At 41.4% G+C, this 27,466-nt stretch overlaps 1 long non-coding RNA gene across 1 annotated transcript; it reads left to right on the top strand.

Annotated features, from left to right (window-relative positions):
• The first annotated feature begins 1,482 nt into the window (after nt 1–1,482).
• LOC144291149 (uncharacterized) lies at nt 1,483–13,515 on the top strand. Its single transcript, XR_013358493.1, has 4 exons — nt 1,483–1,588; nt 9,782–10,013; nt 10,889–11,060; nt 13,221–13,515. It is a non-coding gene; the product is annotated as an uncharacterized LOC144291149 (long non-coding RNA).
• The last annotated feature ends 13,951 nt before the right edge of the window (nt 13,516–27,466 follow it).

Below are 27,466 nucleotides of genomic sequence, written 5' to 3'. Positions count from 1 at the left end.
ACACCCAAATTCATATGTGGAAACCCCAACCCTGACAGTGTGACTGTACTTGGAGATGAGTTTCTTTAAAGAGGTGGTTCAGTTGAAATCAGGCCTTTAGTGTGGTCCCTGATTCAATTTGACTGGTGTCCTTAAAAGAAGAGGAAATTTGGATGCAAAAAGAGAAAACAAGGCTGTAGACTTGAAGAAAGACTATGTGAGTACACAGCTAGAGGGAGGCCATCTGGATGCCAAGGAGAGGCCCTCAGGAGAAACCAAACCTTCTGACACCATTGCTCTTGGACTTCCCAGCCTCCAGAACTGTGAGAAAATAAATGTCTTTTGTATAAGCCACTCAGTCTGTGGGATTTTGTTATGGCAGCTGGAGCAGACTAATATGTACTCCTTACCCTTTTCTCAACCTAAGTGTAGAGATTCTATTATCTTGGAAGTCATAATCATGGGAGTTTACTCTATAGTTTCAAAGGAGTTTGTTACATACATGATCTCATTTCAATTTAGGTAACTGTGATGTAGATTTGGGGCTGGTATTATTATCCCCACTTTATAGTTAGGAAAACTGAGGTCCAGAAAAGATGACTTGCTTGTTTGCTTGACGTTTTGCCAAAATATCATTATGGATCCAGGAATCAAGCCCAGGTCCCTTGATGTAACTCTAGGGCCTCAAGATAACAGGCCTCCTCTGCTTACCGTGCTTTGTCCCTAGAATACTGCTAGCAATATCGCCACTGTAAAATAGGGAGGTACGTGTTGGTTCTGGAGCCACACTGTGTGGGGCTAAATCTTGGTGTGTCATAGCCCAGCTGTATGACCTTGGGCCTGTTAATCACTTTGTGCCTTGAATTCCTGATCTATAAAATGAGCATAAGAACAATGCCAACTTCATACTTCGGTGAGATTAACTGAAATGTGTTACATGCTAACTAGGTATCAGTGATTTTATTATTATTATCATTAAATTATTATTTTCTGCTCTATTCTGATCATCTAATTCCTGAAAATTCAAGATTAAATCCTTTCAAGTTTTAGGTTGTAAGTTCCAAATGAGAACCTCTTGGGGAATTCCAGATTCTCTTAAGTTTCAACCTTCCTTAACGAAAGAGAATTTGTAACATATAGTAGAAACCTCAACACTTGCAAGACTTCAGTTCATCAAAACCCAGTGACCTGCAGCCCTAAATTAACTTAAATTTCTTTTTTTTTTTTTTTTTTTTGCTTTGTGTTTTGTTTTTGAGAGAGAAACAAATCAGGAGAGACAGTTGATGTTTAATTCATGCGGTAGATATTTAACGAACACCAACTCTTTAGCAGATGAACCAAATGCTTACTCTGTCCTCAAGCTCTTTATAGGCTAGTAGCTATATGTACATGTGAGTTTAATATAAGGCACAGATAATAAGAGCAATGAAAGAGCCAGAAGTATTTTCCCAAAGTTCTGAAAATCTGGAACTTAATCTTTTTTTTTTTTTTCTTTTCCAATCAGGTAGATCATAGGGCTCAGTGACTTTTGGGCTCTATCTTCTCCTGTCTGTGCAGTGAAACTAATGTTAAGAAGGTGATCCCTGAGAACCTGCAAGAACTTATTACTGTAAGATTCACTTATGGTTTACTGGGCTGATGTAGGAAAGGTGTGGGGCAAAGAAACAAAACGAGATTTTATTCTGCACCACCCAGAATCATGTCACCAGGATATTCTGTTCATGGCTAGGAGACTCCCTGGACCACAAGCAGACCAACAACGTACTTTTCAGTGACTTCAAAAGTTCTCTGTGTTTTTGGGATTTTGAGGGGGACGTGGCAACAAGTTCTTACTGTTTGACTAGACAGATTGTCAACAAAGGAGAAAGAGAGAGGGATAAATAATAAGAATGGTTAATCCTTACAATAATTTAATGGGTGAGGTCAATATTACCGCCCTATTTTATAGATTAAAACACTGAGGCACAGAAAAATCCAGCAACATGACCTATATCACACAGTTAATAAGCATTGGGGCCAGGATTTTGCAAACTCCAGCAGTATGCAGAGAAATCATGCTTAACTCCTATGTTATGCTCTTTTTAAAAAATATTTATTTTAGAGAGAAAGAAAGAGAAAGCAGGAGTGGAGGGGCAGAGGGAGAGGGAGAGAATCTTAAGCAGACTCAGCACTGAGTGTGGAGCTTGATGCAGGGCTTGATCCCACGACCATGAGATCATGAACTGAACCGAAACTTAGTTGGACACTCAACCGCCGGCATCCCCCAGGAACGCTTCCCTCCTCACATTATACTCTTAACAACATAGTACAAAAGTGAGCAAAGTAAATGAAGGGGCAATTCACAGGTGAACAAATATAATGGATAATATTTAAAAGGATTTTCAGCCTTTCTGAAATACAGAATTTTAAAAAATGCCAGTCTTAGGCCTGACGGTGATACAGTATCCGTTATATTTGCTCAATCCTGCTGTTGAACCAGGAAAAACAGCTGTAAAAAACAGCCGTCTAATTTTTTATTATTATAAAATTATAAAAAAATGGATGTGGTTGAGTGCCAATAAAACTTTATTTACAAAAACAGGCAGCAGGCCAGATTTGGCTAGAGGGCCATAGTCTGCCGATTTCTGCATTATGATATTCTCTGCAATAGAAGTACAAAAAAGAGCAGATAAACAACATGAAGGAATATCACAGATATAATATTAAGAAAAAAACACAAATAATGTATGGATAATGTGTATGATAAGACTCAAATGTTGTGAAGAATATGTCAAAACATACACAAGAGTTGTATGTTCAAAAATATATGCACAAATGTATACATGTCGGTGCAGGCAAAGTGTGGAATGACATACTCAAACTCCTACCATTGGCTCCTTCAGGGGTAGTTACGTAGGTAGACACTTACTGGCATTTTATATATGTGCTCTGACTTGTTTGGCTCTAGAGACCGACACATAATATTATTAGAATTGAAAGAAAGAGCAAACAGATGCCTAGGTGGCTCAGCGGTTGAGCATCTGCCTTCAGCTCAGGACATGATCCTGGGGTCCTGGGATTGAGTCCTGCATCGGGCTCCCCGCAGGGAGCCTGCTTTTCCCTCTATGTCTCTGCCTCTTTCTATGTGTTTCTCACTAATAAATAAATAACTTTTTTTTTTTTAAAGAGCAAACAGTATGCCATAGAAGAAAAAAGAAAGAAGGGGAAAAGGAGAGAAGAAGGGAAGAAGGAGGGAGGGAGAAGGAAAAAGGGAGGAATAGAGGGAGGAAGGAAGGAAGGGAGGAGGAAAGGGAGGAAGGAAAAAGGGAGGAATAAAGAGAGGAAGGAAGGAGAAAGGAAGGAAGGAAGGAGGAGGAAGGAAGGGAGGAAGGGTTGGAAGCAGGGAGAGAGGAAGGAATCATTGATTCTCAGCTTTCCCGGTTGGAGAAACACTCTGTAGGAAGGAGCCCTCATGTACCACAGGCAGATTTTTTTCTTAGGTGAAAAGCAGGTTGGGATATGTGCCTGGGCAAGTGAATAACTTCATGAAGGTATTTTCACGAAGGAAAGAGAAAAGATCGATGACTTTCCGGATTTCCCCCCACTCCTTTCCAATTTTTATATGGAAGAAGATTGGCATTGCGGATGAATACGTGGTTGAGTTCTTGCGATGCCCCTTATTGACTGAATAACTGCACAGTTTCTAACTTCTCTGTACCTCAGCTTCCCCCTCTATGCAGGGGGGACCATAATAATAAGTATTATTACTAATAATAGAAGGCATGTCTACCAAAGCACCATTGTGAGGACACAATGAGGTAACATGTAACATGCTTGGAGCAATGCTTATACTGAAAAGGTTGAACCAAACGCTGCTGATATTTGACTCTATCCTATAAAACTGGCAACTTAATATGGTAACACTCCCTAAACTTTAGATCTTGCTTTGCAAGTCTTGCCAGTCTCCGGGGGTAGGGGTGAGAATCAGCTGTGGGTATAAGCATAGTGCACTGGAGCAAACTGTGGGCCGTGGAGACAGATGTGGGTTCTGACCCTGCTTCTACAAACTGTGTGACTTTTGGCAAAGTCATTTCCCCTTACTGAGATCAGCCTTATCTGTAAAATGAGATGAGAGTTCTGGTTGCTATGAGAGTCTCAGTTGCTATGAGAGTTCCGCAGAAAATATGAGTCCTTGCACATGGTCAGCATCCAGGAAGAGCATTTGTGTTACGGGTGACCCACAATGCCCTTCCCTTCCCATTGGTTCTGTGGATGCTCATGTGCTCTTCTCTGTGGTTGTTAACACTCTCCTGCTTTTGTTTCCACTGGTAGAAAACTTCCCTCTGCCATTGTATGGAGCTCTTTGCCTCCAATCCAGTCCTCTCTTTTCCCTGGGAATGCCTACCATGCTCTTCTTTTCCTTCCTCTACAACTTTTCCATTCTTAGCTGTAGCTGCTCCAGTCCCACGTAAGTGTCTATTTAGTTACTACATCTCTTCTAGAGGACTGACACCTTCAGTGTGCATTTCCTTCTGCCCTGGGGCTTAGAACAAGCATCACCACTCTCAGAAATTATCCCTCGGTGATGACCCCTTAACTTCTGTGATTCTAGGCAGGATCTGGGCACCTCCTGTCCTTGAGGCGAACGTCTGCCACACATCATATCCAGTTCTCACAACCTTTCATATGCTCTTTGGCCTATTTTTATCTTCTAAAAGTGTTTATTCTGATGTCTGAGGATTTAACCACCTTTCCTAAAATTTTCTTCCCATTTTTTTTTTCAAGTTCCATGAAAGGAACTCTCAATAAACTGTTTGAATATGTTGGATTTGAGGGGGCTATCTACAGCTTTACAACTTCCCATCCCTAAGCTCCAATCTGAAGTACACGGACCTTTGCTAAAATTAGCAACTCAGGAAACAACAGTTGTTGGCAGGGATGCAGAGAAAGGGGAGCTCTCTCACACTGTTGGTGGGAATGCAAGCTGGTGCAGCCACTCTGGAAAACAGTGTGGAGGTTTCTCAAGAAGTTAAAAATAGAGCTACCCTATGACCCAGCAATTGCACTACTGGGGATTTACCCAAAGCAAACAAACATAGTGATCTGAAGGGGCACATGCCTGCCAATGTTTATAGCAGCAATATCCACAATAGCTGAAATACGGAGAGAGCCCAGAAGTCCATCAACAGACGAATGAATAAAGAAGTGCTCTGTATACACAGTGGAATATTACTCAACCATCAAAAAGGATGAAATCTTGCCATTTGCAGTAATGTGGATGAAGCTTGAGGGTATCATGCAAAGTGAAATAAGTCAGTCAGGGGAAACCAATTATCATATGCTTTCACTAATATGTAGAATTTAAGAAACAAAACAAATAAACCCAGGGGAAGGGAAAGAAAAATAAAATAAAATGAAAGCAGAGAGGGAGACAAGCCATAAGAGACTCTTAACTCTAGGGAACAAGCTGAGGGTTGCTGGAAGGGAGGGGCGGGGGATGGGGTAACTGGGGGATGGGCATTAGGGAGGGCACTTGATGTAATGAGCACTGGGTGTTGCATACAACTGATGAATCACTGAATTCTACTCCTGACACTAATAACGCACCATATGTTAACTAAATTGGATTTAAATTAAAAATTGTTTTTCTTGGAAATGTGACTGTGGGGCAGGGATGGGGAAGCAACTCATGGAAACGAACAGTCTTTTTCTTCAGTTTCTGGTATTTTTGCTGGTGGCAACAGACTTTGCTATCAATTAGAAATGACTGGGGTCTCAGGCTCAGGAAAACTCTAGATAGCAGCCAAAAGATACCAATTCTTTCTGCTATCTCGGCTGTCTTAGGTGCCCTTGCCTGCATGTGAGATTAGTTGAAAATTCATGTGTGTCTGGCTTCATAAACATTCACTATCCCCTATCCATCTCATCAGAAAACAGGAGGTTAAAACTGTACTTACACTCTCTGACCTCTCTGAAGTTTGGCTTTTCTTTTGTTGAGCAGGAGGCTTCTTGAAGGGCGAGTAATGACACCTGACCCCACAGGTGTGCATGGCCAGAGATCACAGAACAGACTGCATGACTTAAGAGCATGACATTCAAAATTCATGCTGTGCTCAAGGGAAAGCCATTTTAAGGACCAAAATCCTGAACAGATTTTGTTCAGTACTCATCCACCTAAACAGCTCTTCGTTTTTTTCTCAACCGTTCACCCTCTCTAATTCTTCCCATTCAAGTGTTTCATCCTGGCATTCAGATGATTGGGTTGACTTATTCGGTGCATGACTTGGGAAAATCACCCAACCTTTCTGAGTTCTAGTTTACCTCTTTGCAAAACGGGGCTAATGATGGCATCATAAAGCAGCTGTAGAGAATTGACATGTGTTGAATCTTGACACGAGCCGTATGTTTTTTATCGTAGGGATTTTTACTGCTTTTCTGTCATCTTGGGTGGTGTGTAGCATCCATTCTTCTTTCCTCTGATAGCAAGCATTCAATTTCCTTTGGGGGATCTCCCTCTACCCTGATGCAGGTGCTTTTGGTGGGACTGTGGGTCTAGGAGCCTCCTTTCTCACCATTGATGGGTCCTTTGCAAGATCGTATTTTTGCCTCACCCAACATACCTAAAGGGAAGTTACATACTCCACATATGGTCAAGCAGACTTTGGGGCTTGGGGATCTTAAATATTAGACAAAGTAACTGGAAGATGCAGCTAGAATTCATTCCCCATGGGAGCAGCTTTGCTATGGGGCTACAGATTCCTCTGAGGGTCTCCAGGTTCCTATCTTAGGACACCCCCATCCTTCATCTTTCTCATTAATCTTTTTGCTTTCCTTATATCTTCCCTACATTTTTCTTTTAGTCTTTTTATTTTTATTTTTTTTTTATTTTTATTTTTTTTATTTATTTATTTATGATAGGCACACAGTGAGAGAGAGAGAGGCAGAGACACAGGCAGAGGGAGAAGCAGGCTCCATGCACCGGGAGCCCGATGTGGGACTCGATCCCGGGTCTCCAGGATCGCGCCCTGGGCCAAAGGCAGGCGCCAAACCGCTGCGCCACCCAGGGATCCCTCTTTTAGTCTTTTTAAAAAAAATTATTTGCAAAAAAAAAAAAATCCCTATTTACCGCATGAACATTATTTTATTTGATCCTGACAGTAAGTGATCCTATGAGGTGGGTACGATAATTGCTTCCACTGTCCCTGAGAAGACTAAGACTCATGTCAAGTTACTCACCTGAGTCATCTAGTAGGAGGAAAAGCGGGAATTTAGAACCCAGATAAGGAGAGAAGGATAAATAATTAGATGCAAGCATTTGAAGGCACCTTGCATAGTCCTTAGCACACAGCACATGGCAACGTTAATTCATTCTAAAATTAACTCTGAGTCTTTGTGGTCAGTGAGAAGTGACTGCTTACTGTGAGGGTAACAAATAACATCCCCAGGATGAGAAAATGTAAACCAAAGTGACAATTCAGTGACTGTCATGTTGTTTGTCCTCTTTGTGTGTTTTTTGAAACTTGGGCTTTTTAGGGGCATGTTCTCTGCTCTGAAATCTCATTGCATTTCCAGAGAATATTAAGATTTTTGGGTACTTGAGCTGCATTGAACAAGGTCTATCAGGAACTAGCCACAAGGTTTGGGTTAAAATCCTTTCCTCATGGTTCCATGTGGTCTGGACCTTGAAACAGCCACTGCCACAACGTCCAGATCCACTGACATGTTCGTTCTGCAGCAAGCAGCAACAGTCCCTGAGCCTTCCCATCGTCCTTGAAGAGCATATAGCACTAACAGTCTGGCAAGTGTTTCCAAGCTAATTGTTTAACAGAAATTCTGCAAGATAGCAGTGACTATTCACCAGGTGTTTAAAACTGGTAGAAATCTAACTGCATGGCAACCATTTCGATAAATGCTGTTATTAAGTTTTATTTGTACTTCCCTCTTTATTTCTCAAGAGGACAGTTTGATTTCTTTTCAGGGATATTTTCATTCAAGAAAATCGGATTTAGATTTACTTTTTGTATATGCCTGGTGTTGTACTGATCCACAATAAAATCTCAGGCCCTTGGGTGTCGATTGTGCATAGAAGCAGTTTTTAATAGAATGAATTCCTAGGAGAAAGTCAAACAGTGTCTGTTCTTTTCCCTTCCTTTTTGAGGCATTTTATATTTCTACTTTTCCTTTCTCCTTTTCTTTCTTTTTCTTTTCTTCTTTTCACCTCTCTTCCTCTCCTCTCATCCTTTCTTTTTCCTTCCTTCCTTCCTTCCTTCCTTCCTTCCTTCCTTCCTTCCTTCCTTCCTTCCTTCCTTCATTATTTTGTTCTTTCATCCAAGACTAATATAGGATGAACTCCAGGCTCCTTGAGGGTGATCATGTCAAATTAACTCTGACGTTTCCTAATAGGTCATTCTGGTCACTTGGAAATGAAGAAGGGTAGACCTCTCCAGGGCCTGCATTTGTTTAGTACCATCAGCATCATGCTCCCCAGCTTCCTTTCAAATATATTTTCCATTGTAATAGAGTGGTGTGGATTTGGAAGACTCAGGGATGGCCTCACTTTCTGACTCTTGCCTTGGTCAATATTTCAATAATCAGTAGGAGAGCCCACACTGTGGAACTTAACCTCTGGTCTTTGCACACACTCACTCTTCAGCTGAGTCCCTGATCTCATGGAAGTCAGCTTTCACATGTACCTCTTGTTAAGCTTGTGGCTGTGTTTTAAAATAATGAGACCAGTTCGAATGGGGTGCTCCGGGGGAGGGAGCAGGCTTCTTTGGTGTGGTGCTCCATAATACTTGGTCTTGGGATCTGTCATCCTTACAAAGATCTACTTTCAGGATTTCACCACAGCTTGGCCTACCTGAGTGTCTCCTTTTTTTTTTTTTTTTTTTAAAGATTTTATTTATTTAATCATGAAAGACACACAGAGAGAAGCAAAGACATAGACAGAGGGAGAAGCAGGCCCCTGTGGGGAGCCCTTTCGGGACTCAATCCCAGGGGGAGCCCTTTCGGGACTCAATCCCAGGATCCTGGGATCACGCCCTGAGCTGAAGGGAGATGCTCAACCACTGAGCCAACCAGGGGCCCCTGAGTGTCTCCTCTGGTGGGGGAAAGTTTTCTTTATCCCATGGGTATCCTCAAATGTGGTTCATGGGTTTTTCTGGAGGATCTGCTGGCTGAATCATCACATATATGTGTCTCCCTATAAAGGAATCCCTTTAGGGATGACTTCTTTTACACAATTTTATGCCCAGATGAACTTGGAAGAGGGACTTGAGGCAGTTGTGTTCATTTTTCATGTAAAGAATAAATAACATTTCCTTATAATGATCAGTAGTGAAAACATGTCCTAAACCAGAATACATTACTCTCACAAAGCTCCAAAGAGATGTTGACAGTCTATATGTGAGGGGTTGTAAACCTAGAGTTTGTCAGTTTTCTTGAATGCAAACTTATTACTCTGAATTTAAGGTGCATGTGTAGAAGTTCAAGGGAATGATCGTTGTAACTGTGACATGGTAAACATAAAATACATTTACAGCATTTAGCGTAGTAACCACCTAATGAGTGCTAATTACTATTTTTTGCTATTGATCTCTTGAAAGATAGAATATTTGGAAAAATGCAGTTGAATTCATTGCTGTTAAGTGTTTGACTTTTATACACTAAAAAGATACATTTTGATAGATCATTGAATCGTAGAGTCCTAGATGTTAAGTGGCTTGACTAAAGCCAACGTGGTGGTTTCAGAAATCATGTAAATCATTGACTTTCCTCCCATCAGGAGATAGAGCCTAATTCTCTTTTTCTTGAATATGGACAGGGCTTTGTGGCTTGCTTCTACTGAACAGAATGCAGCAGAAGCAAAGCTACGTGACTTTCCAGACTGGGTCATAAAAGGCAACACAACGCATCTGGCTCTCTCTCTATATCTTGCCGTGCTCTCTCTTGGAATCCAGCTGCCATGCCACAAGGAAGGGCAGGTTGCAAGTCAGGATTTGGCCAACATGTGTGCTGTGCTGAAGTCCCAGCTGATTGCCAGCATCAGAAGCCAGGTTTGTAAGGAAGACTTCAAGATGACTCCAGCCCCAGGCACCATCTGACTGCGATTGCTCTGCACCTGCAATCTGAATAGGACCCACCTCCTGAGTCCCGAAACTTCCAAAGAGGAAATACTAAGAATTGATTAATGTTGTATATGCCACAAAGTTTGGTGTGGTTTTTTTTTTTTTTTTCTTTTTTTTCTTTTTTTTCTTTTTTTTTTTGGTGTGGTTTTTATATAGCCCGTAGATAACCAAAGCACACAACAGAGGCCCCAGAATTAGAACTCAGTCTTTTTGACTTTTTGTCTATCGCTTTTATTATTTCATTAAAATAATCTGTTGGCTTTCATTTGGTTTAGATAAGAATTTACAAAATGCTTATATTTTAGGTACACTGAGAGTCTTAGATGATTTTTAGAAATGAAGTAGCTGGGAGGGTATCAGAGATCATTTGTTTGAACCTCCTAATGATGTGGAAGTGTAAATTAGGCCTCAGAGAGTTCATTATTTAGGACCATTGCAAATGGTGAGATGCAATGCTTATTTAAAACTTGTTAAGTGTCTAAATGCTGCATTGTAGAGGGCAGTGATAACAGTCATAAGCAATGGCGCTCGACCGAGTTGTCCCCACACACAATTGACCAACGGTGCGTGGTTAGTTATTATCAGGTTCACTTGATCAAATAATTTGGGCTTCTGCTTGATATTGGAAGGCCCGAATTACGCCCTAGGAGTACATTTATTTTCTAGCATCCACTTCATTTTGTGTTTTGTCGACAGAACCAAAATGCTCACTTAAATGCATCCAGAGTCGCGCACACATATGGTTATCCATTTGTAGACTTTTACATTATAGTTTGAAAGCTTTTCTCCTTTTCTCTTGGCAGCTATTGGAAGAAATGGATTAGAAAATTGAAAAATCTAAAAGACTGAATCAAGGTGTGTGAAAAACAGGGTGTTTCCCAAAGAAGCCAGTCTTCTGGGGTTTGGCAAGGGAATGCGGATTGCCACCATCAACCAGAGTGGCCTCTGAGAATCCTGGGGGAAGATTGTAAGAAGGTGATTGGGAATTTCTATTTTTGTTTCTGCCCACTATGCATATATCTGCCTGAGGGATAGAAAGTTAATCTCAAGTTACCCAGATTTTTTTTTTCTTTTTCTGCTGCTGCCAGTGCTTTTTAGTGGCTGCAGCTCTTCTAGTTCCCTGAGGCTGAGCGAAGGAGGAGGCCTTAGGAGGCCCAGGTGCCACCACCGACAGCACGTTTGATACATTAAACATAAAGCCCCCCTTTTTCCTCTGCCAAGTGCTCAGCAGTACAATTTTATTGGTGCCTGGATGCCTCTTCCTTACATTTCTAAATCTTTTACACTTTCAAGTGTAACTTTACTTGAATTGTTTTGGGCTTTTTAGTCTCTTTTGTTCTGATTTTGGTTGGGGTGTTGATGGATTGATTTGTGATTTCCACAGATTGTATGAATTTTCCCACCAGCTCTCAGGGAGGAGGAGTTTTCCCTGAGAAAGAGGACACTCTAACTTCTGAATATGTCTGAGGCCTTAGTGTAGAGGAGGGCTTGAGTGTTTTTCTTCTTTATTTTCTTGGTCATTGGCTCAGAACATAGTAGACACATCTCTGATTATGAAGGGAGTAGAACTAGCTACCTTTTTTCCTGGTCCTGCAGTTCATCTGAGAAAAAGCCACTCTGGTGTCAGGAGACCTACGTTCAACCTTACCTCCATCATTTATGAGACTAGAGTAAATAATTTAACTTCCTGAAACCTCAGGCTTCTCATGTGTAAAATGGGAATAATAGTGATCACTTTATCAATTACGGAGTTAGAATTTGGCAGCTATCAATCCAGCATTTGGGATTTTTTTTCTTTTTTCTTTCGCTTTGCTTCTTTGTAACATAATCTAGGTCCATATTTGAATTTAATGTACTGATATTCAAGTTGAGAAAGAGAAAATGGGATAATTCCATTGTTATTTTATATGTAAAATAAAGGATCAAGTTTAAGAAATGTTCACTCTAATGAAAACTGAAATTTTACCTGTCTGCATCTCCTCTGGGTTAAAAGTTGTGTTTCAGAAGTCTCTAAGTTCTCTCCTCTCCTCTCCCCACCCAGGGAGAATTTCCTGGGAGATGCAATACTTTAACCCATTCAGGATAAATGAATTTCAGATAAACTTGAAACAAGTCCTCCTGACAGGGGTATCGCTTTCATAGCAAGAGATGAAAGCATATTACTAATGCTATGCTCATTTTTTCCAAAGCAATGACTCCTGCTGAGTTTTATTATTGAAAACATTATATTCCACGTCGGGAATGCAGCCAGAGTCCAGGGACTATAGGTTTAGTGCCCTAGGTATGAGGTGAACACATGATAGTTGTTAGGATTGGTGAAGAAGTGATAAATATTTCTGTTTTCCTTTTTGTTTTTTAAACAAAAGATTGCAAAAAAAATAATAAAACAAAAGATTGCAAGCCTTTAAATCATCTAAATGCAACCCAATTAAATTTATGGGTGAGAAATTAGAAGGCTTGATGTCTCGCATTATAGAAGGAAGGCTTAAGTTTCTTTTTCTAGGTTACATTGACGATCCGGGGAGGAAACACTGTTGTAGAAAATCCAAGAAACAGAACAATGGAGTTCTATAATGTGAAAATCTCCTGTTGTTAAGACTACACTAGAAAATCCTTAGGAAGGCAACTCATTGGAGGCTGACATCTGTGTCGGGAAATCCACTGCAGCCAGTTTTTCCTCTAATATTGGAGCAGATGGTGCTTGCTTTCGTTGGGCACCAGGGGAAGATGTTGGCTTGCATTTGGGGGCAGGTGTGTGAAAAGCAGCTTCCTGTTAGTTAGCCTTACATTCACACTCACTATGGTGAGGTGAAAGCTCATGTTGGGGAGACACATGGGAATCTCCCAAAGGGTAGCAGAGTCATGGCCCCATGTCACTCTCATTCCCAGGTGTAGGGACAGGGAATTTTGTTTGGATTCAATTACATTCCTGCTGTAGTTCTTTCTCTCTCCCTTTGTCTCTCTGACTTTCCTTCTTTCTTTTCACCTGAGAGCGTATATTTAAAGCATAATAAGTTAAATGTGAATATAATGGAACTCCCCTGAATATGCATTGAATGTCTGTCATTATTTTTAAATTCCTGTTTTCAGACTCAGCACTTATTAATGTTTCTAATTGACTTCTTTTATTCCCAGAGCTCAGAGTCACAGAAGCTGATAGAGGATGATGCAAGTTTGCTGAATCGCTGCCGTATAGTCTCAGTTCTCTGAGACGTCGATTCCTACTGGTGTCTGCTCAACTCCACAGGGAACCACGGAGCTTTCTTAGGCGGTTGGGGACTGTCTCTTTTGTTCAAAAATGTTCAGCTTTTTACCCTGTCATAGTGAATAATTTATTTAATACAGTCAACTACAGTCAGGCAAAAAAAAAATCATTTGTGTTTCATCAAAGCAGAGACAAACTTTCTATTCATTCTAGTAAAGATTTTTTGAAACAATGCCAACTAAAAGGACTTGTGGTTTTTTGGTTTTTTTGTTTTTTTTTCGTTCAGAAACTGGGCATCTGATGCACAGAAGTTGAGGCTGTAAACTCTAAAGTTTTGAAGTAGTATGGAGCAGAAGAACTTGTAGCAGGACTTGAAAAGAACATAGGACTTGCACCAATTGAGTGTGACTCATGTGCCAGGCCTTGGGTGATGAGACTGGTCCTTACTACAAAAGTTCTATATAAGAACTTCTCATATATTAGCTCCTCCTCAAACTACCCCCCAAATCCTATGATGTAAAACTATTATGTTTCTGTCCATTTTAAAGTTGTGGAAACAGACACAGAGAAGTTAAACAACTTGCCCCAGGCCACCGAGCTAGGAATTAAGAGAACTGGGATTCAAACCTACGCAGCCTGGCTTAGTGCCTACATGTTAAACTGCTGCCTCTCTGTTTCCCCTCTACTCTATCTCATTTAATCCTCCTAAGAACTCGGTAGTGCAGCCACCATTATCCACAATTCACATGTGAGGCCCCAAAAATGAGCTCAAATTCACCTGCTTATAAGTTGAAGATTCAGGGTTTGGGTCTAGGTTTCTTCAAAAAAGCAGAAAAAACATGTCCTAGTACTGTTTTAAAGAGGGATCTGAATTTAAGCTGTTGTTATAATAATGCCTCATACGAGCTCTGATACCTTATGTCAGGCACCTATCCTTCTGGAAGCTTGGTTTCCTTATCCATAAAGTGGACCTGATAATATAGCCTGCCTGCCTCATGGATTTGAGGACAGGAGCTAGTGAAGTAGCAGAATAGGGGAAAGCTTCTTTCTCTCCAGTGTCCTTGGCAGTGAATAAGGGAGCCTGTTTGGATCATTTCCCTCTTTCATTTTCTGAGAGACAATATAGCGAGCTGCAACCTGGAAGAGTTACTGTCCTTTCGTGAGCATGGAAGTTACTTCCCAGGAGGGGCCTGGGCACTGAAGTACTTGGATCTGCTTCATCAATCTGTGTGGTGGTGGGTTTTCTAATTTTCCTGACCTTGCTTGGGAGCCCAGGCTCAGGTTGAACCTGAAGGAAGAAAGGGAAGTACTTAAAATAAAAGCAGATATTTTTGCAAAAATGACAAAATATTTTAAGAAAGAAAGTTGTCTCTTAAAATAAGCTACTAGGGTGATTCCTCTTGATGAAGGTTTATTCCCAAGATACACATATAGCTTTATAATCTGGGATAGTAGAATACAGAAAGCCCAAAGATGTATTCATGACATCATATAAGGGCTGATATGATTTCAAAACTCATTAAAATTGACAAACAAGGGATCCCTGGGTGGTGCAGGGGTTTGGCGCCTGCCTTTGGCCCAGGGCGCTATCCTGGAGACCCGGGATCGAATCCCACGTCGGGCTCCCAGTGCATGGAGCCTGCTTCTCCCTCTGCCTATGTCTCTGCCTCTCTCTCTCTCTCTCTCTCTCTCTCTCTGTGTGTGTGACAATCATAAATAAATAAAAATTAAAAAAAAATTGACCAACGTTATATAAGATCCTCAAGGTATGATTCTGGGAGACTTGGGTGGTAAATGAAGGCAAAAGTTGGACTATGATTATGAAGAATAGAATTTATGAGAGAGAATCCAGTACCCATGGAGGAAAGCTAAAATGGTAGGCTGGTTAGATGGGGAGGCAGGCTGGCTTCAGGCAATGGAAAAGGTCATTAGATTGGAACTTAGCCTCATCTTTCCGTAACTCCTGGGACCATGCTTTTACTGAATTCCTATTTCCATTATCTATTGCTGTGTAATTATTCTGGGAGTTAGCTGGGTTGTTTTCTGTTGGTTTTGCCTGTGTGCTTTCACAGGGCTGTACTGAGCTACAAGGTTGACTGGAGTTTGGGCTCAGCTGGGACAGCTGAAATGGTTGGACCTTATTTCTCCATAGTCTTTTATTCTCCAGAAGGTTAGGCCATGCCATGTTGGGGGCAGCATTACAAGAGGATGAATCCCAAACTTACAAGTTCCTTTCAAATCCCTATTTCTGTCATGTTTGTTGATATCTTGTTGGCCCAAGAAATACACGTAGTCAAGCTCAGAGTCAATGCAAGACGATTCAATGAAAAGATGTGGGTACTGGGAGGTCTGATTCATTGGGGGAGATGAATCTGACAGTCTATCATAGCTTGCTCTCCAGTTTTTCCCATATTCAAATACATTCATCACTTCTAAGACCCTCAGAGTCTCACCTAATCATTTGCGTGCAGCTCTTCTTAGTCCTGAGATCCGCGGATTAAGAAAAGAGGTTACCCGACCCCTACACCAAACACTATGGTAGGACAGAAGATAGAGTCAAGATAACCAGTGCAGGAAACCTAATTCAAAAAGGACAGAGAGGTGGGATGTGAGGGTGAAAGGCTCTGACATTTGTCACCTACTGATCACCAGGGTTGATCTGGCTGGCAAGGTGGGTGTCCCCTTCCTCTCTCAGGGCTCCTTCTGTGTCCCTCCCAAACCTGTGTGCTCAGTGGAAGAGGATGACCTTCCCTGACAGAGGAGGATTGTTCTTTGGTCAAGAATAATCATACCTGAGTAGCTGTATTCCCCTGCTAGACCCTCCAAAGACCCTCTCAAGGTCAGAAGGTAGCGTGGTGAAGCTTCCAGGACTCCAAACACATCCAAATGAGGTACGGCATGTGGCAGCCTGCCCTTCTGAGAAAAACAAAAACAAAAACAAAAAAAAAAAAAAAAAAGAAAGGAGTAGGAGGAGGCTCATAGCAGTCATTGGTCCTTAACGATTCTGAACTCCAGCCAGGCACACAGCGCAGGGCCTCCTTATTCTAGGGAAGGGAATATTCCTTGATGAGGGCTCAGTTCTGCTTCATGGGAGTGGCTCCCTGATTCTTTGTTCTCTGTGGCCCCTACATCTGTCCTTCAGACGTGCTCTTTTCTAAAAGAAATGGCCTGTGTTTGCAGCTAAGTAGCTTTCTCAACTTGCTCCCCGCTTGTAGAATGTTGGGGCCCCGGAGCCTCTTTTCATTTTGAACTGTCTCTGCCCCTTTTAGCCCAAGCTGGTACAAAGCTTTTACATTTGGTCACTCAGTGGGAATTCTGTGAATCCGACTGGGTTCACCTCATGCCCCTCAAGTCACATCCATAATTCTTTTTGAGACAGGCCTCTCTCTATTTTGGGCTAAGTGTCAGGGTGCTATAGAATGTAGCCTTTAAGATTTTTAGAGACTCTTTATTCTAGTTGAGAGGGTCTAACTAGGCACTCTGCTAAATCTTTCTGAGGTCTTTAACAAAAGGTCTTATAGATAAACTTTTGATTTGATCTCAACCTTGAGGTCATTTCTTCATTTTTGAATCTTTCACTGACTAAAGACAGTGAAAATGTGAAATAGTTTTGTTTTCCAACCCAGTACATCCTGGTTTTTCTATATTTCCTTGAAATTCTGCTTGCAGACTGAATGGTTCTTTCTGTGGCTGATCTCTTTCTTCCTTATACAACACAGCCTGTTGGCACTTTCAACGCTTTGCCTGGAGGTCTCCTTAGTAAGAGGTGCAAGTCCATTTTATATCTTCCAAATTAATATAGGCCATAGTTTTTTGCAAGTTGATTTTACTTAAGCCAGAGCCACTAAGTTTCTAGCTTTCAGTGACAACTTCTTCACTGTGGTAAACAGAATAATGACCCCATTACAGTGTCCATGTTCTAATCCTCGAAAGCTGAATATGTTATTTTACATGACAAAAGGGACTTTGTGAGTGTGATTAAGTTAAGAATTACAATATAGGGAAATTATCCAGATTATCTGGTGGGCCCAATGTAATCACAAGTGACTTTATAAGGGGAAGGGAAGAGGAAGGCAGGAAGGCAGAGGAAAGGAGATGTGATAATGCAAGCAGAGGGGAGAGGGAGAGAGAGAAGGAGAGACTGAGAGAGAGGAAAAGAGATTTAGAGACAATACCCTGTTGGATTTGAAAATGGAAGAAGGGGCCACAAGTCAAGGAATGCAGACAAGAAAATATTGGAAAAAGCAAGAAAATGTCTTCCCTGTAGCTTTCAGAAAAAAAAAAAAATGCAGCTCTGTCAACACCTTGATTTTAGCTCTGGAAGGCCCTTTTAGACTTCTGCCATTCAGAACTGTAAGATCATAAACCTGTGTTGTTTGAAGTGACCAAGGTGGTTTGTTACAATAGATGATTGGATCCATCCTACGTAATGAGCTCAAGTAGACGGAAGTCTGAGGTGAGAGATTCCCAAGAGCATCTGGACTCAGAGAAATACAGTGGACCTTCCCTTCCCTTCCCTTCCCTTCCCTTCCTCTTCCCTTCCCTTCCCTTCCCTTCCCTCTCCCTTCCCTTCCTTCCCTTCCCTTCCCTTCCCCCTTCCCTTCCCTTCCCTTTTCCCTTCCCTTCCCTTCCCTTCCCTTCCCTTTCCTTCCTTCCTTCCTTCCTTCCTTCCTTCCTTCCTTCCTTCCTTCTTTCTTTTCTTTTCTTCTTTCTTTCTTTCTTTCTTTCTTTCTTTCTTTCTTTCTTTCTTTCTTTCTTTCTTTCTTTCTTTCTCTTTCTTTCTTTCTTTCTTTCTTTCTTTCTTTCTTTCTTTCTTTCTTTCTTTCTTTCTTTCTTCTTTCTTTCTTAAAAATTTTTTAGCTCTAGCAGCAAGTTGGAATTTGAATTTTTATTAGAAAGGGCATTTGGGGGATCCCTGGGTGGCGCAGCGGTTTAGCACCTGCCTTTGGCCCAGGGCGCGATCCTGGAGACCCAGGATCGAATCCCACATCAGGCTCCCGGTGCATGGAGCCTGCTTCTCCCTCTGCCTGTGTCTCTGCCTCTCTCTCTCTCTCTCTCTCTCTCTCTGTGACTATCATAAATAAATGAAAAAAAAAAAAATTAAAAAAAAAGAAAGGGCATTTGGCAAAGACAGTGTTTTAGTATTTTATTAAAACTTTTGTGAGCTATTGGTCACTAGTAGGATATTTAAAGCATTTTCTACATATCTTGATCCCCATTCAACTCTTTTTTTCCACTAACAGAAAATAAAAGATTCAAGAAAGACACTGTTTGGTAATGTAGCATCACAGAGAAAGTATTAAGATCCATATAAGTTAGTTTAGCTAAAATTTATATTATCTTAACCATGAAATCTTAATGAATCACTGAAAAAATGAGATTGGTGTGATAGAGTCATTACCTGCAAATCTTTTGTCTGTCAGTTTCATGCTTGGGTAGTTATTAATGATGGCCATTTAATGCATTCATGTGGAAAGATACTAATTCATTGCAAGGAAGCAGCAGCTTTCACTTGAGATCTAACTCTGGATTTTGTGGAACTTAAGTCAATCAAATCACTTGAACGCTACGTTTACTGGGGGCTGGACATCAAGGAAACAGGTATCTATAACCAGAACACCCCAGAGAAGAGTCACAGCTCTTCTGAAAACTGTAGTTTGACAAATGGACATGTGAGCAATTTATATATGAGCTGCTGAAGAGTTCCTAATTTAATTTCTTATTTTAACTACTGTGAGAGTTCAGGGTGTCATTGTGTCTTGGGAATATTAAAATGAGAATGAGAATTATAAGTAGAATTTCCATCTTTTCTTAAGATAGAAGAAAATGCCTGTCATTTGTGAGCCTGAGATTTGTCTTTTATTAATTAGTAAAGAGATACTTCTTGAATGTTCCAAAGAGCATGTGTGTGCGCACCCTGCACTAGAGGTGTTCAGTCAGTGGAGGTGAATCACTGGGCTGTGGGCAAGGGCATGAAGCAGCGAGATGTTGGTAAATGTTTAACAACTGGCTTTCAGGAGGCAAAGAAAAGAATCCCTGATTAGTACCATTTGCCATTCTCCGTGATGTAAAAACTCCTACTGTGACCAATTTCAAGCTCCCTAACTGAATATCACTGAATACAGATTTGGGAAGAGATGTGCCCTGTTGGATCTCATCAGCTGGTACAATGTGGCATCAACTGTCACATCACTGTAAAGGGATTTCAGGGACAGAAGACACACAGGAGCCGCTTTCACCTGGGGCTCTTCTAAACACCTGCATTTGGACTTTAAAACATTGTAAATATAAAGAAAGTAAGCAGTTTAAGGATTTATCTTCCGTTATTTTTGTTTCTGTTTTTTACCTTGCAGATGGAAAACAATTTAAAATGCCCTGATCACATGAAGGACAGTGTCAGTCATAGCCTCCTAGAAATGTCTTACATTGGACACCATGGAGCCCAAGTCCTGAACCGCCTCAAGTGTGAAGACGCTTGACCAAGTGGCCATAGCAAACAGCAAATCCATCTAGGTGTTTGGAATGCTGGTTGGACTTTTTTTTTTTTTTATTGAACTGTGATTCCAGTTTTAATTTTTCAGAGACACGTTCTATGAGAGATTAAAGGCCTTTTTTTTTCAGTGATTCATTTAAATCAATTATGAATAAGTTGACATCCCTGGGAAGCCACTGAATATTTTATTATGTGTACTGATGGCACTTCTAATTGGAGATAGTTATACTTACCTACTCCAGTTCACTCTTTCCCAGTGCAGGCTTCCAACCCCATCAATCTTAGGCTGCTATATTTAAAAATTATTCTAAAATTATTCAAAACAGAGTGGGAATAAGAGAACCATATGATATGATCTCATTGTTCTGAATTCCTTAAGGTGGATCCTGGAAGCATCAGTTCTGACCTAGATTCATGATAGGTTGGAGTGGAGTTCATCTGGGGAATGGCCCCTTGGGCTGTGCTTAGTAGGCCTGACTCAGCTACTCTGTCTGGGTAAGCATGTGCCTGCGTGTTCCCCACAAAGCAACTGTTCAGTCATAATTTGAGGATGACAATGGTGTCAGAGCTTCTGAGGGTGCTTAGAATGACCGAGCTCCTGGAGGTTAATTGAGTTGAGTGTGTGGTGCTGTGCTTTCCTTTATTCCAGGCAACAGCATAGACCTGCATCATCTGTCGTAATCTTGTAGGCACTGAAGCTAGGGACTGGGGTGGGAGGGATGATTAAGCCACATGCCCACCGATATGCTTAGAACAATGCATAATAATGTGTGTTCAAGAATGCTCTTCTCAACTGCTTATAATATCTAAAAATTTGGAAACAATGTAAATGTCCTCATAGACACTAAAAAAATAATAAATTATAGTTCAGTTATACTGAATGGGACTTAAGTGAATTTTTAATTCACTAACAATATCAATGTAGATATATATTCATGTATTAGTTGGGGTTCTCTGGAAACTTCTACTTAATAAAAACATATAAGAGGAGACAGAGAGACACAGAGAGAGGTTATAAGTAGTTGATTTACATGATTATGGAGGTTGAGAAGTCCCATGATCTGCTGTAAGCAAGTTGGAGGATCAGGAAAGCCAGTGGTGGAGTTCTGGCCAAAGACTGAAAGCCTGAGGTCCAGGGAGCCAGCAGTGTAAGTTCCAGTCCTGGTACAGGAGAAGACCCACCTCCCAGCTCAAGCAGTCAGGCAGGGAAAGTGAATTCCTCCTTTCTCCAAAGATAGGGGATTGGATGATGCCCACCCACAATGGAAGGCAATCCACTTTACTCAGTCTACTGAGTCAGTGCTAAGTTCATCTGGAAATATCCTCTTAGACACAGCTAGAAATAATGTTCAGCCATGTGTCAGGCACTCTGTAAGCTTACTCAGGTTGATATACAATTAATCATCACAATTTATTAGTCCCAAATGAATGAATGATGTACATAATTAAATAAACACCATTTATAGTATATCTCACATGCCTAAAAGATGCATATACATATATGCACATATACGTGTAAGTGACTAGAAGGATTTGGGGAGTTGGGGTTATGGCTCTTCTTTCTTGTATTTTGTCTGTCTACATTTCTCCATGGAACAGATATCCTGTACTAATAAAATAATAGCAAAAGGTTAAAAATGAAAAAAATTAAGTTGTTCTAAAGTTTAGGAGAGATGTTAATGAGGCTGTAGCTCCATCTTCCTGGACTTACTCCCCCCTCCCCCCTTCCCTATATATCTCCGCTTTCCCCACACTGAATTTTCTCTTATGGGAATGCAACACCAACCCCACATAGTAGATGGAATGGTTTTACTTCCTACACCTAAGGATTCTCCTCAGGACCACATTGGGAAAGTAAAGACCAGGATAGTGAAGTTTGTTCGTGAAGGCCAGGGAGGTGCCTAGGAACTATTTTAAGCATTCCGGTGGGGAAGGAGGCCACTGCTAGAATCCAGTGGCTGGCATACAGGCAGGTGATGGACCATCCTGGCTGGCATCGTCACTGACTCAGACACCCAGGCCTCATTCTCAGTTTCCCTTGACTTCTCTCCCTTCCATGGACACACTCCTGCCATAAGAGCCCACATAGCCTAGAAGAATCCTCAAGTAGCTAATTAGGATGCAGCTGCCCTCTTGGTTCAATCCTACTTAATGTCTATGTCAGCATATCTCTCCCCTCCTAAGTCTGGGTCCTCAGAGCTGTGTTTTTAGCTTTCCTAAATGGAAGCACATCTCAAGAGGAGGATTAGCCAATTGGCTAAAGAACAAAGAATCAATTTAGTTTAAAATAGTTCCTTTAATGGTGGTATTTTGCATCTGCAGTAACTTTCCAAGGCACCGTGTGCTTTTGTTTGAAATCCTCAGGGAGCCCAGAGTAGGTTGCCTCCCACCATTAGGCCGGGAGGGATTGCAGTGGACCTCCTGCTTTCTGTGGGAGTGGAAGCTGAGCCAGAGCAGGCTATCACTTTTATTTTTTTTTATTTTTTTATTTTTTTTCAGGCTATCACTTTTAAACCATTGGAAATGTGTTGGTGACTGCTTACGGTGTTTCTTGGGTGTTTTATCCTTCATAAAAAAAGAAGAAAGAAAATTATCAAAACCTAGAGGGAGAGGGTAGCTAAAGAATTTATAGCCTTGCCTAGACACCAACTAATTGATTACAAGAAATGATCTAACAAGGTCCCCTGGTACTGAAATATAGCCCAGCAACATAGAGACTTACAACTGATATTTTAAAGTAAAAAGTCTCTCATTGCCTGGTTAGCCAAATAATTAGGTCATGTATCTCATTTGAAGTAGAAATCCGAATTTATGCAACACTATCTGATAACTGAAACCAGGAATAATGCCAAACTTTGAAATACATGAAGAGGGTGCTGGTTAAATGCCCTGACAAAAATTTACCTTCCCTACAGGATTAAATGACACATATAATTCTAGCATTTTTGTTTGTTTTGCTCTTCAACAGTTTAAAATGTAAAGCAATCAACATGCTGACAAAAATGGGAAAAAATACAAAGTTCTGAACAGCTAGTAAGTTCCAAGCACCAGGTGTAAGTAATTTCTTCTTCATACAAAAATTGTGAGATGCAAATGTGATTATTATTCCCACTTCTCAGGTCCAAAAACTGAGGCCAAGTAATTTTGCCTTATCCAAGACCCTCCAGCCAGGTAACCATTGAGCCAAGTGTTGAATTTTCTTGCTTTAAAGGTGCCTGGCTTCCGATGAGCCATGCGACCTTCCAGATATGTAAACAGCCTCTATACACAAAGAGAGAGTTGTGTTTTAGAAACTCTAGGGGTCCAAGGGAATTTATCTAAGAAGGATTTGTTCAGCAGGCAAATGTCAGGTGCATCAAGTATGTAGGCTGAGACAAGGAAGTGTCAGGGTAGTAGAGTCTACCCAGAACCCTGCCAAATGCTAAGGCATCTGACAACTCACAGAGAATGGGAAGGGTCGATGATGAACAGAAATATTAGGGTGCGAACTAAGACAAGGGGGTTAGTCATGAGTTCTTTGGAGGATGCAGAACTACCAGACTGTTTCCTTAGTGCCTAGCACAGAGACTTCCTTCTATAGTCGCTGTGTTCAATAAATAGCTCTCAAATGAGGGGACAGGGTGCCCCAGGGCTTGGATATTGGGGTTACAGACTGAGGCTGGAATTACCAGAATATAGAATCCAGGTCTTCCTGTCCCATGTAGTTCCTCAACTACTTGGTACCCAACTTTAATTTAATCTAGAAAGAATCCAACCTAGGAGTTCTGCAGCAGACGTTCGTGGATGGGCTTGGTTGGGCAAAGGAAGGTCTATAGAGTAGGGTCTATTCTAGTGTTTATGCACCGTACGATTTTTATGGCATATGTACATTTTAATAAGGAAAGAGAATTCATGGCCTTGATCAGATTCCAAGGACTCTAATAATACGATGAAGTAATGAAAAGACAAGAAAACTTAGAGACGGTCCTTTCCATTCTAATTCTTTTCCTTCTCTCCATCCTCAAAGATGCCAGGTTATTCTTGACTATACTCCTTTGCTTATGCTGTCCTCTTTCCTTAAATGCTGTCACCTAGATATTTTGTTCATCTAACTCCTCTGGAACCTTTGGAACCCAGAACTTCATCTTCCATCAAGCCTTCCCTGGCTACTTTAGGTTGCATTGATTTTAATTTTTCCTGCTGAGAATTCCTATGGGACTTACGGTGTATCCCACCCAATTTATCATTTAATTATGTCTTATTTGTCCTTTTGGTTTTACAAAGTCAACTTTTCAATAGATAAGTAGATTCTTGGACACTGGGACCACACTGGAGATGAATGGCTCAGAACGCAACCTTCCCTCAGTCTTCTTCTCCTACTGTTGTGCCCTTGGGCAAGTTATTAAACCTCTGTATCTCTTGGTTTTCTCCTCTGTAGAATGATGAGAACAGTACAACTTATGCCATTCAGTTGATGGAAGGAAAATGAAATAATGCATACAAAGATGCTAAGCACAATCTCTGGAAAACAATATATTGCTTCTAACTATTATAGTATATTCATTATTACCTTCTACTTGTATTTCTACTTTCAACTGTGGGAACTCCTCCGCTCACACTCTTGAATTCCAAGATACCAGAAAAGCCACTTGAGCTGGTTTCAGGTCAGTTTCCTCATTTTTGAAACAAGGTAGTAAGAGTTGCAAACAAATTTCTCATTGGGTTCAAATGAGAGCATGAACACAGACTTGCTCTGGCATCCTAACCTCACAACAATCCCAGCTGGACTGTCAAAAGTTCTTGTCTGGATTTTCATACTGAAGCATTACTCTTGTATTACGAGGTGCAAGGGTCTGAGCAAGAAATTCTGGGATTAAATTTATCAGGCATTCTCATTGGAATTAGGAGACAACATAGCTGATACCTAGAAAGAAGCTGATCTGAGAGGGTTGGGTACAGTGAGCTCTGGTCTCCTCATCCTGTGTTGTTTCTTGGCCTTTGTCATTTACTTGAGTCAATGACTCCAGTGCTCTCCACCAGCCTCCATGCTCTGCATTTTCAAACAAGCTGGTTAGAGACAGGTACCTGTCTAGGGTTCCGGAGTAGCTCTTGACTAATACAAAAGGGCAAAAGCAAAGGTAGCTAATCATTGAAAAGATGACTGGGACACAGGTGAATTTTTATCTTTGTAGTTTTTTTCCAACCAAAAGAGAAACAGAAGTCTTGGAAACTTTAGGGAGAAGGTAGGCAACCAGCATCCCATGAGGGCTTCCTGCTAGAAGAGAAGGGGCAAACACCCTTCCTTCCATAAAATCTGAGGTGTGAATATGCCCACAGTGAATAGGCCATGGAGTACCCAGAAGTTTGGGGGACACACTCCAAAGCAGTGCAGGGTTTAGGCAAATGTCCACTCCAAGGGACTCCAATCACTCAGGAGGTGGCCGCAGTTGCAGCAGTGTATATGTGTGTGTGTGTGTGTGTGTGTATGGGTGTGTGTGCACATGAGTGGTGGAGGAGGCATTGATTACAGGAGGTGACCGTTCTTGGGAGACCCACAGAGACGAGGAGAGATCTCAAGGCAGAGAGGAACATCTGTGAAGGAGTAACTGCCAGAGCCTCGTACAGCAAGAAGAATTCAGAATCCATCCCTTCCACTTAGTTAAGAAATGACAGTTTTGGGGGCTGTGGAAAATTGGGAGTCCATCAATTATGCCAGTGGGGGTCTTATCAAAACAGATTGGGTTCTGGGGCCATAGGAAGAAGGTTATATACGTCTTTAGAATCTAAGGCTTAGGCAGTCTTTTCATCCAGGGAATAAATGTTACCTCAACGCCCAAGCTCAAACCCTGAAGCTATACTCAAGGCTTCTGCACATGTGTGGGCGCATACACATATGGATATGAGGTGCATTATGCATGTATATGGCATCTATATATCATGTGTCTTGGCAGCCACAAATATATATAAAACTTGGTCCCCAACAGTTTCTGCGCCCCCCCCCCCCATCTGTGCAGACAATCATTTCATAAAGCTCAGGTTGTAGTGATCTGGGGAAGGCTGCATTTGATGTATCTTCAGAACAAAAATTTGCCCTCTTGGAGGCAGGGCCCCAGGGTCTTCTGAGGAGACTTCATTTTTAAACAACCGATTTTAGAATAAATGACTACGAAAGTAATGAATGTTCATGTCAGGAAATCTGAAAAAAGGTGTATAAAGGCCAAATGAGAAAATGAAAATCACCTGCAAGGAGACCTTTCTGAGGAAAGGGATCCCTTTGCTATTTCAATATAAACTCCTTTGCATTCAATTCAATTGGAAAGGCAGCCACTGTGCCCTGCAGACCTCAGGGCTGGGCGTTGTGGGGGAATGCATGCTGGAATAGCACCGAGCCCTCTTCAAGGACCTGGTAATCAAGTAAAGGCTATAAGGACTCTGCTTATATGAAATACCGAGCTGCCTCAATGACTGTATAATGAGGTTCCAGCCTAATCACACTTGTCATATTTGCCAAGCCACTGAGGGCTGTGGAGAAGAAAAGAGGCCTTTACAACTCCAATAACAGGCTAAATAAAATGTGAAAACAACCTTTTATCTTTTGTTTCTATCATCAGGCTCCAAATGATGAAGTTCAGGAGCCAAGACAAGACTGCATTGCACTAAACATCTAATGGCAAAGGTGTACTAACTTGCCTTTGCCTTTGAGTGACTTGGGGAGGAGACCATTGTCAGAAAGATCTGATGCAGATTGGGGCCGACTATTAACCAGCTGGGTGTACCCCACGTGCGGCTTGAAATCACCCTTACCAAATTGCCTGAGACAGGTTGTACAGAAGCTATCAGCTGCTACTAGCTTCTGACTTGCCACTGGTTTTTTCTAGTCATTTCTTATTATTGTCTTCATTCACAAACACTTCTGTACAGATGACTGCGTTTATTCTTTGGGTAATGCATACTCAGGAGGAACTTATATTTTCAGGGGACGATCTGGGGTAGAACACAAGGCAGGGTGGCCAGTGTGGAGACTACAAATGGGTTTAACAGTTATAGGTGTGCGCAAGGCAGCCACGTTACAAACGATTCCAGGAAACCTCCCGGAGGTTGTTTTAGTGCCTCTGTAGGGGGACCTCTGTTTGGAAGTAATGGGGCTATAGGTGAGACAGGTGCAGTGTAAATGTTGCCATGTGTGCCTCCTCACAACCTCCCACATACCCTACTCGAGCTTGAGCAGAGCAGAGAAAGGAAAAAATACAACACGACCCAACAAAACAAAACACTAGCGCATAGTCGTGAAGGAAATACATAAGCCGAGGGAGAATGAGCAAAGGACTCTAATGCTGGGTTTGGGGTCAGCTCTGTGTTTTAAATTAAAATCTGAAAATAAATTGCCCTCACTTAAGAAGAACTAAATAGCTAGCTCCTTGTGGATTGTCCACAGCTGCTCAGACGCTGATTATCTTCTCTGCAGGCATTTTGGGGAAATTAGAAAGGAAATACAATAAACCCCACTGTTTGGAAGCTTCCTTTCATACATGCCACCTTGTCTGAAGGGCATGGTCACCTTAGACAGCTTGCTGGAGGGAGGGAATTTAAATATTTGGGCCTTTTACCTGCTGTTTACCGTAGCCATTTCTGAAGGCTGGGATCTCCAGAAGACCCAGGTTTAGGTTGAAGGTTTAGGGTAAGAAGACTCCACAGCTGCCCATG

The sequence above is a fragment of the Canis aureus genome, chromosome 2 (genome assembly GCF_053574225.1).
Source record: "Canis aureus isolate CA01 chromosome 2, VMU_Caureus_v.1.0, whole genome shotgun sequence".
Taxonomy (NCBI): domain Eukaryota; kingdom Metazoa; phylum Chordata; class Mammalia; order Carnivora; family Canidae; genus Canis; species Canis aureus.
Note: the sequence above shows the minus strand (reverse complement) of the source record. Positions and strands in the feature narration are given on the sequence as shown.